At 45.5% G+C, this 14457-nt stretch overlaps 1 protein-coding gene across 3 annotated transcripts in view; it reads right to left on the bottom strand.

The window, feature by feature from the left end:
• Positions 1-14457, bottom strand: part of RBBP8 (RB binding protein 8, endonuclease) — a 2682217-nt gene that overhangs the window by 1475494 nt on the left and 1192266 nt on the right. The window lies entirely within an intron of this gene.

Here is a 14457-nt window from a genome sequence, read left to right on the forward strand (position 1 = left end):
GGCTCAAATTCTAAACCTACCACCCTAGAAAACAAAAATGGGAAGAAACTAAGGGTAATGCTGCTCAATGCCAGAAGTCTAAATCTCAAAATGCACGCACTCAAGGCCCTTCTCAGTATGGAGAACATCGATGTCTGTGCTGTGACTGAAACCTGGTTCAAGGCTCCTGAGAGCACCCCGGCACTATCAGGTTTTACCTCATATCATGCATTCCGGCCCCAAAACCCGGACCACACCACAAAAGGAGGGGGTGTATCCATATTCATCAAGGATACCCACACCTCCAGGTTGGTGGCAACGCCAAGCATCGGAAACCATCCAGGTGCAATTAACCATAAGCAAAACTGCTCTACAATTTGTAGCATGCTACAGGCCACCCTCTGAAACTCAGGAACCCCACACTGCCTTCCTGAGGACACTGGAGGGTATAAATGTATCTCCAAACACCATTATATTGGGTGACTTCAACTACCCGAATATAGACTGGGAACATTACTCAAGCCCAAACTTTCTAGCCCAAAGGTTCCTGGAGTTCATAAATTCAAATGCCATGGAACAACTAGTCACCGTTCCCACAAGAGGAGAAAATATACTAGATCTCATCATCACAAACATGGGGACAAAATGCTCCACACCGGAAGTATATCCCTCATTGGTGAGATCAGATCATAAACTAATCTCACTGGATATCCACATCCCGCCCCCACCCAAACAAAAAAGACCACAGTGAAGAACTTCTCTAAAGCAAACTTCACACTACTCAAGACGGGTGTGGTATCCTTCAAGGTCCCCGAGCCAGTGGAAACCACAACCCAAGCTGCGGAAGCCCTTACAAATGCCTTCTACGAACACCTCCAGGACTGCATGGATCAGGCAATCCCTAATAAAACCAAGACTCTTTCCACCAAGGGCAAACGTCCAGTCTGGTGGACCCCAGCCATAAACAAACTTTACAATAAGAGGAGAAAGCTGTTACATGATAGAGCAAAATCCATAAAAGAAGACACCTTTGATCATTATTAGTAAAAAAATACGAGCTCTCATAAAATCATCCAAGGCCAACTTTGAGAGAAAAATTGCCATAGATTCAAAAGACAATCATAAGGCCTTCTTCAGCTATGTTAGAAACCTAGGTGGAAACTCCCAGATATGCTCAGAATTAGTCCAAAATGATACAAAAATCACTGAACCCACAGACATTGCCAACATACTGGCAGACAGGTTCAGTGCAAGCGTCACCCCTCTCCCCCAAAAGGAGAGATAACTATCCCAGCGGAGTGCAGCCTCCCAGACATCTCCAATGCGCAGGTGAAAGCTGCTCTCTCTAAAGCTAAAAACACAGCATCAATGGGATGGTGTCCCCGGCTGTGTGCTACACGAACTCAATGAGGAACTAAACCCGCACATAAGGCAGCTGTTTAATCTTAGCCTTACCACAGGATACGTGCCCAAGGAGTGGCGTACGGCAATTGTGGTCCCACTCCACAAAGGCGGTGCCTCTACGGACCCTGGTAATTACTGCCCCTTAAGCTTAACAAGCCTGGTCTGCAAAGCTATGGAGAGGATCATAATGGAACTCATAAACAAAGACATAGGGGACTTGCAGACATTGGACCCGACCCAGTTTGGCTTTGTCAAGGGAAGATCATGCCTTTTGAACTTGGTGACTTCTTGAAACAGTCACCAAGGCCATTGATGAGGAAAGGCAGTCCATACAGCCTACCTTGACCTTGCAAAGCTTTCACACAATACCCCACTCGGGTATTATAGAGAAACTTACCAGCTTAAATGTAAACCCATATGTCACAAGATGGGTTGCAAACTGGCTAAAGGACAGAACCCACAGGGTTAGAGTAGCTGGCGCCATGTCAGACTCCAAGCCGGTCACAAGTGGTGTCCCACAGGGCTCAGTCCTTGGCCCCCTGTTGTTCGGCATCTACTTCTCAGTAGTACAGGCTAACATAGGAGGACTATGGCTGACAAAGTTTGCAGATGACTGCAAACTGGGAGCCATAGTGGAAAGTACTTCGGACACAGATATCCTTCAGAGGGGTCTCATGGAAACTGATAGCTGGTGTCAGAGCCATGGCCTGAAGTTAAATGCCAAAAAATGTATAGTCATACCCTTCGGGAAAAACAAGGTAACCCCAAGCTACCATATAGGTGGCAATCCACTAAGCACAGAAGAGATTATCAGGGACCTGGGGACCCAGGTTGACAGTGGCCTTTCTTTTGACACTCACATTGCTAAAGTGGTTAGAAAAACCTTCTACATTGCCCACCTGATCATGAAGGGATTCACATCCAGATCAAGTGAGGTTATTGTTCCCCTGTACTCTTCACTTATCAGACCAATGATAGAGTACAATGCCCCATTCGGGATGTATCTCACCCGACACCTGCAGCAATTGGAGAGACCCCAAAAGTTCCTCACCAAAAGGATAAAGGGACTCCAAAATCTGTCATATGCTGCCAGACTGAAGAAACTCCAGCTCTATTCAGTCGCATACCGTCTGCTCAGAGGTGACCTGTGCCTGACATACAAGGCCATGTCCAACCCAGAATTAATGGGCATGCTCCACCTCAAAAAATCCAAATCTACCAGATCCACTACAGCAAGCGACTTAAACCTTAGCACGGATATAAATAGGACATGCTGGAGGGATAGATTTGTCACCCAGAGACTCCCTATGTTGTGGAATAAAATCCCGGTCCATGTGAGGCAGAGCACCTCACTGGCTCTGTTCAAGAGAAATCTTGACCGGTGGATGGGAGTTCGTAGGTTTACCCCGGGAATCATCTCTGTGTCACTGCTGGACAGAGGCACAACAAACTAATGGGCACAGCATTTTTTAACATAAGGGGTGGCGTAAGCCACAAAAACTCTGGGCTAGGCTTATAAATGCCTTAGGGCAGATAGCCTAGTATAAACCTATGAACCTAAAAATAAACATTGTGTTACATAAACAGAAGATGTAACATTTTTAATTTGCTTGTTAGTCCTTTAATACCGCTAAAAGTGCAATGCATGCGTGGCCATCTTATCTTTTCATCCGCCAGCAAACAAGACACAAAATATGCTATTTGTGCGACATACTCATATAGAAACAAAAGACCATATTTCAATGGCAAGGGATCATGCATAAGTTTGTAACTATGATGGCTATTTAGCAAATTAAAACATGAACAGAAATTTCACAAAACTTTAAGCAGGCAGTTTTAATTTAGAAGTACTACTTGTGGTCTGAAGTATTAAGACTAAAATCAAAATGTCATATTAAAGTAATAACTCTATACAGCACCGGCCACTGTTTCTGCAAGTACATTTTGTTTACTTACTTAGTACCCCCCTCCCTCTTACAGTCCCACATATCACTGAAACAACAACAAAAAAAAGCAAACAAAGTTAAAACTTCAAAGGCACTGGTCACTGTTTTTGGAAGTACATTGTAGGTATCTATTTTCCTTTGGTATCCCCTACTGTGAAGAAATAATCTTTTATATAAGTACAAATGGATCTTCTACAATGGGTCTTAAGTCAAAATAATATACTTAAAATAATGGGAGGGGAGAGAAAAAGTACAGTTTTGTACCTACCATAAATGTAGATGTCCGAGAGGTATGCATCTGCAGTCCTTACAAATGGGTTGTCCTGGCCTCAGGCAGCCCTTCGGTCGGCCGGATTCCAAAGTCTGGGTCTGGCCTCGGCTGATGTCGCACTTCACCCGACGTCATAGCTGCAGTTCTGCGGGTATAAAGGCATCAGCCGACGCCATTTTCCTCAGTGTTTCTTGCCCCAGATGCCAGGTGGCCTCTAGGAAGGCTAAATTTGGATAAATGCAAATGTTTCCAAACAATAGAGAACAAATAGAAATAAACATGTATATACATATATACAAACAAATACACCATAATAGATTCCCCCAGCTAGCTACAAGGTGGGCAAATACCCTAGGAGTACCACAGAGGAGAAGGAGGGTGGGTAATCCTGACTGCAGATGCATACCTCTCGGACATCTACATTTATGGTAGGTACAAAACTGTGCTATGTCCTTCAAGGATGCATCTGCAGTCCTTACAAATGGGTAGAATACCATAGCCAAACTGGGGGAGGAGGCACTAAGGAAGCACTAAGAGTTTATGGTGTATTTAAGATCCCTTGCAAAACAGCAGTGGCAAAACCTGCTCGGGATCTGGAGTATAAAGGCAGATTATAATGCTTGGCAAATGTATGCACGGAGCTCCAAGTAGCAGCCTCTAAAATGTCTTTGGTAGCCACTCCTCGTAAGAAAGCTGTAGTAGTGGCTGTAGCCCTTGTGGAATGAGGTCTGATGTTTTCTGGAGTTGCCCTTCCATGAAAAGAGTAACAAAATCTAATGCAATTTCCTATCAATTTTGAGATTGTTTGTTTTGAAATTGCTTTTCCTTCCATTCCTGTGGCATATGCTACCAGAAGCTGGTCAGTTTTTCTATAGTTCTTGGTTCTGTCCAGGTAGTAGCGCAATTGTCTGTGTACATCCAAGGTATGCAGCAATCTTTCCCCCCTGTTCTGTGGGTTGGGGAAGAATGTTGGCAGGTGTATTGCTTGGTTTAAAGATACTCTGGAGACCACTTTTGGCATAAAGGTAGAATTAGTTCTCATGGACACTCTATCCTGATGGAAGATAAGGAAGGGCTGTACTGCCATTAATGCCTGTAATTCAGAAACCCTTCTAGCTGAAGTGATTGCAAGTAGGAATGCAGTCTTCCAAGATAAGTACTGTAATTCTGCTGTTGCTGCTGGTTCAAAAGGGGGAAGTGTTAACTTTTCTAACACAAAGTTCAAATCCCATGTAGGCAATGGTGGTTTCCTTGGTGGTTTTACATTTTTAATTCCTCTGAGAAACTGTCTGAGTAGAGGTTGAGAAAAGACTGGAGGATCCATGTTGTATTCTGCTGAAACTGCTGATGCATGAATCTTAATGGAGGAGTAAGACAGACCACTGTGGAAAAGCTCTGCTAAATATTCCAGGATGTTAGCTATGTTTGCCACTGATGCATCTACTCCTTTTGTTGCACTCCAAATGAGATATCTTTTCCATTTTGCTGAATAAGTTTTTCTTGTTGAGGGTCTGCGAGCCTCCAAGATAATGTCTTTAACCCTTTGAGATAAATCAGGGTTATTTTGTCTTATGCAATGTTCCAGGCAGCCAGCTGCATTGTTTTCAGGTTTGGATGCAGGGTTTTGAAGTTGTTCTGTGTTAACAGTAAGGGAACTAGGGGCAGATGCCATATTTGTTCCCGAGACATGTTCCTCAGTAATGGGTACCAATGCTGCCTCGGCCAGTCTGGAGCTATCAGGATGATCCTTGGGCGGTCTTCTTTGATCTTCAATAGCACCTTGTGCATCAAAGGAAGAGGTGGGAATGCATATGCTTTCAGGTTTTTCCAACTGAAAGATAGGGAGTCCACCTTCCAAGCAAGTGGGTGGTATGCCCTCGTGCAGAATTTTTTCAATTGGTGGTTGTGTGGGGATGCGAATAAGTCTATTTCTGGTAGTCCCCATTTCTCTGTAATGGATTTGAAGATGTCTGGATGTAGCATCCATTCGTGGGCATCCGTGATAGTTCTGCTTAGGATGTCTGCTAGTATATTTTCTTTTCCTGGTACAAATATTGCTTGTAACTGAATGTTGAAGCTCAGGGCCACATTCCAGAGGTCCATTGCCATCCGGCATAGAGGGTATGAATGTGTGCCTCCCTGTTTGTTGATGTACCACATAACTGTGGTGTTGTCCGTCCTTATCAGCAATTGACCCTGTCGAAGAAGTGGTCTGAATGTCTGAATTGCCAGTTTTACTGCCAGCATCTCCTTTTGATTTATGTGTAGGTTCAGCTGGTCTTAAGTCCATAAACCTTGTATGCACTTGTCCAGCATGTGTGCCCCCCAACCGAGGTCTGAGGCGTCCGTTGTGATAGTCTGGCTTGGTTGAGTGCTGTGGAAGGGCATCCCTTTGTTCGATTGACAGGCCTGAGCCCACCATTGGAATGCTTGCTTCAGGCATGGAATTATTGGAATTTGGGTTTCTAGGCTGTGCTTGTGCTGAGACCATAAATTCCTTAGGTACCATTGTAACTTTCTCATATGTAGTCTGGCATGTGGAATCAATATTATGCAGGATGCCATGTAACCCAGGGCTTGCAGGACTTTCCTTGCTGTTAGCTGGTTTTGCTTTGTTAATGCCATGAAATAGAGAGGAAGTTGCTTCTGTTTTTCTGCTGTGAGGATGCCATTTGATTTGATGTGTCCAGTTCTGCACCCAAGAAAGTTATCCTCTGGGATGGTATCAGCCTTGACTTTCTTATATTGACTGTGTATCCCAGGGCTTGCAGTATATGAATGACCTTTTTCAAATATTTTTCTAATTTGTTTTGTTGTCCGCTTGTAACAGGCAGTCGTCCAGGTAAGGGTAAATTTGAATTCCTGAAGCCTGCAATGAGCAATTACTGATGCCAGGCATTTCGTGAATACTCTGGGCACAGTAGATAAGCCAAAGGGCAATGCTGAGAATTGATAATGCTCTGATCCTGCAAGAAATCTGAGGTATCTTCTGCAATTTGGTCGTATGGGGACGTGCAGGTATGCCTCCTTGAGATCTAGAGTTACCAGCCAAGACTCCTTGCCCAGCATGGGAAGAAGCTGCTGAAGGGTCAGCATTTTGAATTTTGGAACAATGATGTATGTGTTTAGAGCGGACAGGTCGAGAATAGGTCTCCATTGGTTTTCTTTTCTTGGTACCAGGAAAAGTCTGGAGTAAAATCCTTGCCCTTGTTCCATGGACGGTACCCTTTCTATAGCTCTCATCCTTAGTAAGTGGTGTATTTGTTGTAGAGCATTTGTCTTCTGATTTGGAGGTAGGTTTGGCATTCCTCTCTTCCTTGGTAGAGTATGGAAGTGAAACCTGTAACCTTGGTCTATTGTCTGTAAAATCCATTTGTCTCCTGTGATGTGATGCCAGTTTACTGAAAATAAGGCTAGCTTTCCGCCTAAGGGTGCTTCTAGTTGTTCCCTGGTAGGCGGTCTCAGAGCCAAGTCACTGTGATTGTCCTGTGGAAGTGGTGGTGGCTGGATCTGTGGCAGTACCGCTGGTTGTTAGGCTGCCACTGGCGTCCCTGTAGGCACCTCTGGATTGACCCCTGCCTCTTGGGCGCCTATTCCTGCCTCTCTGAGCTCTGGAGGTGTCTGGAAAGGACCAATTCTTGGAAGGCCAGTTCCTACTAAACCTTGGAGGCTGGACCTGTAAGAAATCCTTGACTGTCTGGACAGATTTTGCTTTCTCTTCCACCTTCTTCAGCACCTGCTGTGCAGGGGAGCCAAACAAATTGAGCTTATCCATGGGAGCGTCTAGGAGCTTTGATTTAACATGGTCTGGTAAGGACTGCTCTTTTAACCATGCATGCCTTCTGATCACTGTACCAGTCATAGCTGATCTAAAGGAAGCCTCCAGTGCATCATAGCCGCATTTTAAAGAATGATTACTGACCTGCTGAATGTTATGCACCATTTCCTGAACAGATTTTTTGTCTAATGGTTCAGACGAGGACAGTTTTTTAGTTAACTGATCTAACATAAATTCCTGATACTGAATCATGTGGAATTGACAGTTTAAGGCCCTAGCCGAAAGAGTAGCAGAGGTGTAAACTTTTTTACCCCATCTCTCTAAAGCCCTAGATTCCCTTTCAGAGGGGAGGGGTTTTTTGGCAGAGGTAGCTGCTACAGCCTTGGGTCCCTGGGAGATAGTTTCAGGATCTGCAAAAGGAGCCTTATACAAATGATAATGTGTGTCCGGAACCCTGTAGTACCTGTCGGGCTTAGCAGGGGCCGGAGGAAGAGAATCAGGAGCAGTACAAGCATCATTAAATGCATCATCCACAACAGTGAGTACTGGAGGAATGGCTAAAGGCCTATGCTGTGGCAAATGCAAAAGGTCCTAAGCCTTTTCCTAGAGTCTGAAAAATCCTGGCCCTGCCATTGAAATTGTTCCCTCATAGCATGCAAGGTTTCCCCAAAAGAAAATTCCTCAGGCGGAGGCAGAAGGAATGGAGTCTTCTGCATCAGAGTCCTCATAAGGAGAATAAGGGCCCTCTGGAGGGTTTGTATTATCTGAATCATCAGAGGAGTAATCTGAAGAAACTGGCTCAGGGGGCTCTGCTCTAGGCCTCTTCTCTGGAGGTGGGTGAGAGGCCCTGTCAGGGTGAGGTTGGGATCCCCGGATCAAAGAAATTAGATCCTCTGCTAGACTAAGCATTTGAGAACTAGAGCTAGGCCTGAGAGAGGGGGTCTTAGCAGGCACAGTTTTGGTAGATTTTGCTGCTTTAGCCCTGGCAAAAGCCTTAATCGACATGGATGCAGGGGGCCTAGCAGTTCCACGTGCAGGAGTAGATATATCTAAAGGTATAGTATCCGATAAATCCTGTGAACCTGCAAGAGCAGGTGGGATTTCAGTAGCAGATTCAGCCATGCTGGATGAGGCCTCGGTAGGAGGCAAGCTTTCGGCCGAAGGAAGAACCGTGGACTCGGTTTCAGCTGAAACCGAGACACTCGCAGTTGGCTTAACCACGGTTTCGGCCGAAACCACGGACCACGGGTGTCGGTCCTTTTCCTTGCGTTTTTTAGTTAATTGCGAAGTCGGAGTTTCCGACGGCATATTGTAAGCAAAAGCGGAGCCGAAAAACTCCTCAGCAAATTCCGACCGACGTCTAAGCGTCCGTCGGTTGAAAGAAGCACAGGCTAGACAAGCTGCTACATCGTGGTCTGGGCCTAAACAAGGTAGGCAGTAAGAGTGGAAATCTTTATGAGGTATTTGTTTCCCACAAGTTAAACAGTTATTCACTTTTTCTGACATCGGCTGAGGCAAGAAAGAGTCCCCAACGGGGTACTTAGCTTTTTAGAAGTCTTCGGTAGTAGTAATCTCTGGTTCTGACCGACCGGCACTTGCGAACAGCTTCTGCTTCGGGCGCCATGCGGCAAGAAAGACTGAGGAAAATGGCGTCGGCTGATGCCTTTATACCCGCAGAACTGCAGCTATGACGTCGGGTGAAGTGTGACATCAGCCGAGGCCAGACCCAGACTTTGGAATCCGGCCGACCGAAGGGCTGCCTGAGGCCAGGACAACCCATTTGTAAGGACTGCAGATGCATCCTTGAAGGACATCAACATACATAAATATTCATTGGTTTGCAGCAACATAAATAATCATTTACTGGTGTGCAGGATTATCACTCAATTTCCACGTTAAATGCAAGAACATAAATAAGGCACACCAGCAAAAAAGTACAGTTTTGTACCTACCATAAATGTAGATGTCCGAGAGGTATGCATCTGCAGTCCTAACATATGGGTTTGTCCTGCCTCAGGCAACCCTTCGGTCGGCCGGATTCTAAAGTCTGGGTCTGGCCTCGGCTGATGTCGCACTTCACCCGACGTCATAGCTGCTGCAAATTGGGTATAAAGGCATCAGCCGACGCCATTTTCCTCAGTATTTCTTGCCCCAGATGCCAGGTGCCCTCTAGGAAGGCTAAATTTGGATAAATGCAAATGGTTCCAAACAGTAGAGAGCAAACAATATAAGCATGTATATACATATATACAAACAAATACACCATAATAGATTCCCCCAGCTAGCTACAAGATGGGCAAATACCCTAGGAGTACCACAGAGGGGAAGGAGGGTGGGTAATCCTGACTGCAGATGCATACCTCTCGGACATCTACATTTATGGTAGGTACAAAACTGTACTATGTCCTTCAAGGATGCATCTGCAGTCCTAACATATGGGTAGAATACCATAGCCAAACTGGGGGTGGAGGCACTAAGATGATTATGGTGTAGTTAAGATCCCTTGCAAAACAGCAGTTGCAAAACCTGCTCGGGATCTGGAGTATAAAGGTAGATTATAATGCTTGGCAAATGTATGCACGGAGCTCCAAGTAGCAGCTTCTAAAATGTCTTTGGTAGCCACTCCTCGTAGGAAAGCTGTAGTAGTGGCTGTAGCCCTTGTGGAGTGAGGTCTGATGTTTTCTGGAGTTGTCTTTCCATGAAAAGAGTAACAAAATCTAATGCAATTTCCTATCCATTTTGAGATTGTCTGTTTTGAAATTGCTTTTCCTTCCATTCCTGATGCATATGCTACCAGAAGCTGGTCAGTCTTTCTGTTGGTCTTGGTTCTGTCCAGATAATAGCGCAATTGCCTGTGTACATCCAATGTATGTAGTAGTCTTTCCCCCCTGTTCTGTGGGTTGGGGAAGAATGTTGGCAGGTGGATTGCTTGGTTCAATGATACCCTGGAGACCACTTTTGGCATAAAAGTAGGATTAGTTCTCAAGGACACTCTATCCTGATGGAAGTTAAGGAAGGGCTGTACTGCCATTAATGCCTGTAATTCAGAAACCCTTCTTGCTGAAATGATTGCAAGCAGGAAAGCAGTTTTCCAAGATAAGAACTGTAATTCTGCTGTTGCTGCTGGTTCGAAAGGGGGGAGTGTTAACTTTTCCAGCACAAAGTTAAGGTCCCATGTAGGCAAAGGTGGCTTCCTTGGAGGCTTTACATTTTTAATTCCTCTCAGAAACTGCCTGAGTAGAGGATGAGAGAAGACTGGAGGATCCGTGTTGTATTCTGCTGAAATAGCTGATGCATGAATCTTAATGGAGGAGTAAGACAAGCCATTGTGGAAAAGTTCTGCTAAGTATTCCAGGATGTTAGCTATGTTTGCTAATGATACATTTTCTCCTTTTGCTGCACTCCAAATGAGGTATCTTTTCCATTTGGCTGAATAAGTCTTCCTTGTGGAGGGTCTGCGAGCCTCCAGGATAATGTCTTTAACCCTCTGAGATAAGTCTGGGTTATTTTGCTTTATGTAATATTCCAAGCAGCTAGTTGCAGTGTTTTCAAGTTTGGATGAAGGATCTTGTAGTTGTTCTGTGTTAGTAGTAAAGGAACTAGAGGTAGAGGCCATGCGTGTGTCCGAGACATACTCCTCAGTAGCAGGTACCAATGCTGCCTCGGCCAGTCTGGAGCTATCAGGACGATCCTTGGGTGATCTTCTTTGATCTTCAGTAGCACTTTGTGCATCAAAGGAAGAGGTGGGAATGCATATGCTGTCAGGTTTTCCCAACTGAAGGATAGGGAGTCCACCTTCCAAGCCAGTGGATGGTATGTCCTTGTGCAGAATTTCCTCAATTGGCGGTTGTGTGGGGATGCGAACAGGTCTATTTCTGGTAGTCCCCATTTCTTTGTAATGGTTTTGAAGATGTCTGGATGCAGCATCCATTCGTGGGCATCCGTGGTAGTTCTGCTTAAGGTGTCTGCTAGTGAATTTTCTTTTCCTGGCACAAATTTGACCTGGAGTTGAATGTTGTGGTTCAGGGCCACATTCCACAGGTCAATTGCCATCCGGCATAGAGGATATGAGTGTGTGCCTCCCTTTTTGTTGATATACCACATGACTGTGGTGTTGTCCGTCCTTATCAGCAAATGACCTTGTTGAAGAAAAGGTGTGAATGTCTGAAGTGCCTGTTTCACTGCCAGCATCTCTTTTTGATTTATATGTAGGCTCAGCTGGTCTTGTGTCCATAGGCCTTGTATACACTTGTCCACCATGTGTGCCCCCCAGCCTAGTCCGTGGTGATAGTCTGGCTTGGGTGATGTTTGTGGAAGGGCAGACCTCTGTTCAACTGACAGGCCTGAGCCCACCACAGGAATTCTTGTTTCAGGCATGGAATTATTGGAATCTGGGCTTCTAGACTGTGCTTGTGTTGAGACCATACATTCCTTAGGTACCATTGCAACTTCCTCATATGTAGCCTGGCATGTGGAATCAATATTATGCAGGATGCCATGTATCCCAGGGCTTGCAGGACTTTCCTTGCTGTAAGTTGGTTCTGCGTTGTTAATGCCATGAAATAGAGTGGTAGTTGCTTTTGCTTTTCTGCCATTTGATTTGATGTGTCCAGTTCTGCACCCAAGAATGTTATCCTTTGGGATGGTACCAGCCTTGACTTTTTCATGTTGACTGTGTATCCCAGGGCTTGCAGTAGTTGTATAACCTTTTCCAAATCTTTTGTTAATTTGGTCTTGTTGTCCGCTTGTATCAGGCAGTCGTCCAGGTATGGATAAATTTGAATTCCCTGAAGCCTGCAATGAGCAATTACTGATGCCAGGCATTTCGTGAATACTCTGGGCGCAGTAGATAAGCCAAAGGGCAATGCTGAGAATTGATAATGCTCTGATCCTGCAAGAAATCTGAGGTATCTTCTGCAATCTGGTCGTATAGGGACGTGCAGGTATGCCTCCTTGAGATCTAGAGTCACCAGCCAAGACTCCTTGCCCAGCATGGGAAGAAGTTGCTGTAGGGTCAGCATTTTGAATTTTGGAACAATGAGATATGTGTTCAGAGGGGACAGGTCGAGAATAGGTCTCCATTGGTTTTCTTTCCTTGGTACCAGGAAAAGTCTGGAGTAAAATCCTTGTCCTTGTTCCATAGGCGGTACCTTTTCTATCGCTCTCATCCTTAGTAGGTGGTTGATTTGTGCTAAAGCGTTTGTTTTTTGGTTTGGTGGTAGGTTTGGCATTCCTCTCTTTTTTGGTAGAGTGTAGAAGTGGAACCTGTTGCCTTTGTCTATTGTCTGTAAAATCCATTTGTCTCCTGTAATGTAATGCCAGTTTACGGAAAATAAGGCAAGCTTTCTGCCTAAGGGTGCTGGCAGCTGTTCCCTGGTAGGCGGTATCAGAGTCAAGTCATTGTGTCTGTCCTGTGGGGGTGGTCGTAGCTGAATCTGTGGCAGTACTTCTCTGGTGGATAGGCTGCCACTGACGTCCCCTGTAGGCACCTCTGGATTGACCTCTGCCTCTTGGGCGGCTATTTCTGCCTCTCTGTGCTCTGGAGGTGTCTGGAAAGGACCAATTCTTCGAAGGCCAATTTCTACTAAACCTCGGAGGCTGGACCTGTAAGAAATCCTTGACTGTTTGGATAGATTTTGCTTTTTCTTCCACCTTCTTTAGCACTTGCTGTGCAGGGGAGCCAAACAAACTTTGTTTCTCCATGGGAGCATCTAGAAGCTTTGACTTTACATGGTCTGGTAAGGATTGTTCTTTTAACCAGGCATGCCTTCTAATCACGGTTCCAGTCATAGCTGATCTAAAGGAAGCCTCCAGTGCATCATAGCCGCATTTTAAGGAATGATTACTGACCTGCTGAGTGTTATGTACCAAATCCTGAAGGGACTTACGGTCTATAGGTTCAGGAGAGGACAGTTTTTTTATTTAGCTGGTCTAACAAAAATTCCTGATACTGAATCATGTGGAATTGACAGTTTAAGGCCCTAGCCGAAAGAGTAGCAGAAGTATAAACTTTTTTACCCCATCTCTCTAATGCTCTAGATTCTCTTTCAGAGGGAGGGTTTTTGGCAGAGGCAGCTGCTACAGCTTTGGGGCCCTGTGAAATGGTTTCAGGATCTGCAATAGGAGCCTTATACAAGTGAAAGTGTGTGTCCAGGACCCTGTAATATCTGTCGGGCTTGGCAGGGGCCGGGGGAAGAGAGTCAGGGGAAGTACAGGCATCATTATAAGCATCAACAACTGTAAGTACTGGAGGAATGGCTAAAGGCCTATGCTGTGGTAAATGTAAAAAGGTCCTTAGCCTTTTCCTTGAATCTGAAAAATCCTGGCCCTGCCATTGAAAATGCTCTCTCATAGCATGTAAGGTTTCCCCAAAGAAAATTCCTCGGAGGAGAGGCAGAAGGAATGGAGTCTTCTGCATCAGAATCCTCATAAGGAGAATATGGGCCTTCTGGAGGACCTGAGTTTTCTGAATCATCCGAGGAGTAGTCTGTAGAAACAGGATCCGGGGGCTCTGCTCTAGGCCTCTTCTCTGGACCCGGTTGAGAGGCCCTGTCTGGGTGAGGTTGGGATCCCCTGATCAAAGAAATGAGATCCTCAGCCAAGCTGAGCATTTGGGAACTGGAGGTAGGCCTGTGTGAGGGGGTTTTAGCAGGCAAGGCCTTAGAAGATTTAGCTGCTTTAGCCCTAGTAAAAGCCTTGATAGACATAGATGCAGGGGGCCTAGCAGCTCCACATGCAGGAGTAGATATGTCTAAAGGAATAGTATCTGATAAATCCTGGGAGCCTGCTACAGCAGGGGTAAGTTCAGTAGCGGATTCAGCCATGCTGTGTGAGGCCTCGGCTATCGGAGGCAAGCTTTCGGCCGAAGGAAGAACCGAGGACTCGGTTTCGGCCGAAACCGAGACACTTGCGGTTGGCTTAACCGTGGTTTCGGCCGAAACCGCGGACGCGAGTGTCGGTCCTTTTCCTTACGCTTTTTAGCTAATTGTGAAGTCGAGGTCTCCGACGGCATTTTGTAAGCAAAAGCGGGACCAAAAAACTCCTCTGCAAACTCCGACCGACGTCTAAGTGTCCGTCGG

This window comes from Protopterus annectens, chromosome 3.part0 (assembly GCF_019279795.1).
Source record: "Protopterus annectens isolate FY-2018-M chromosome 3.part0, PAN1.0, whole genome shotgun sequence".
NCBI lineage: Eukaryota > Metazoa > Chordata > Ceratodontiformes > Protopteridae > Protopterus > Protopterus annectens.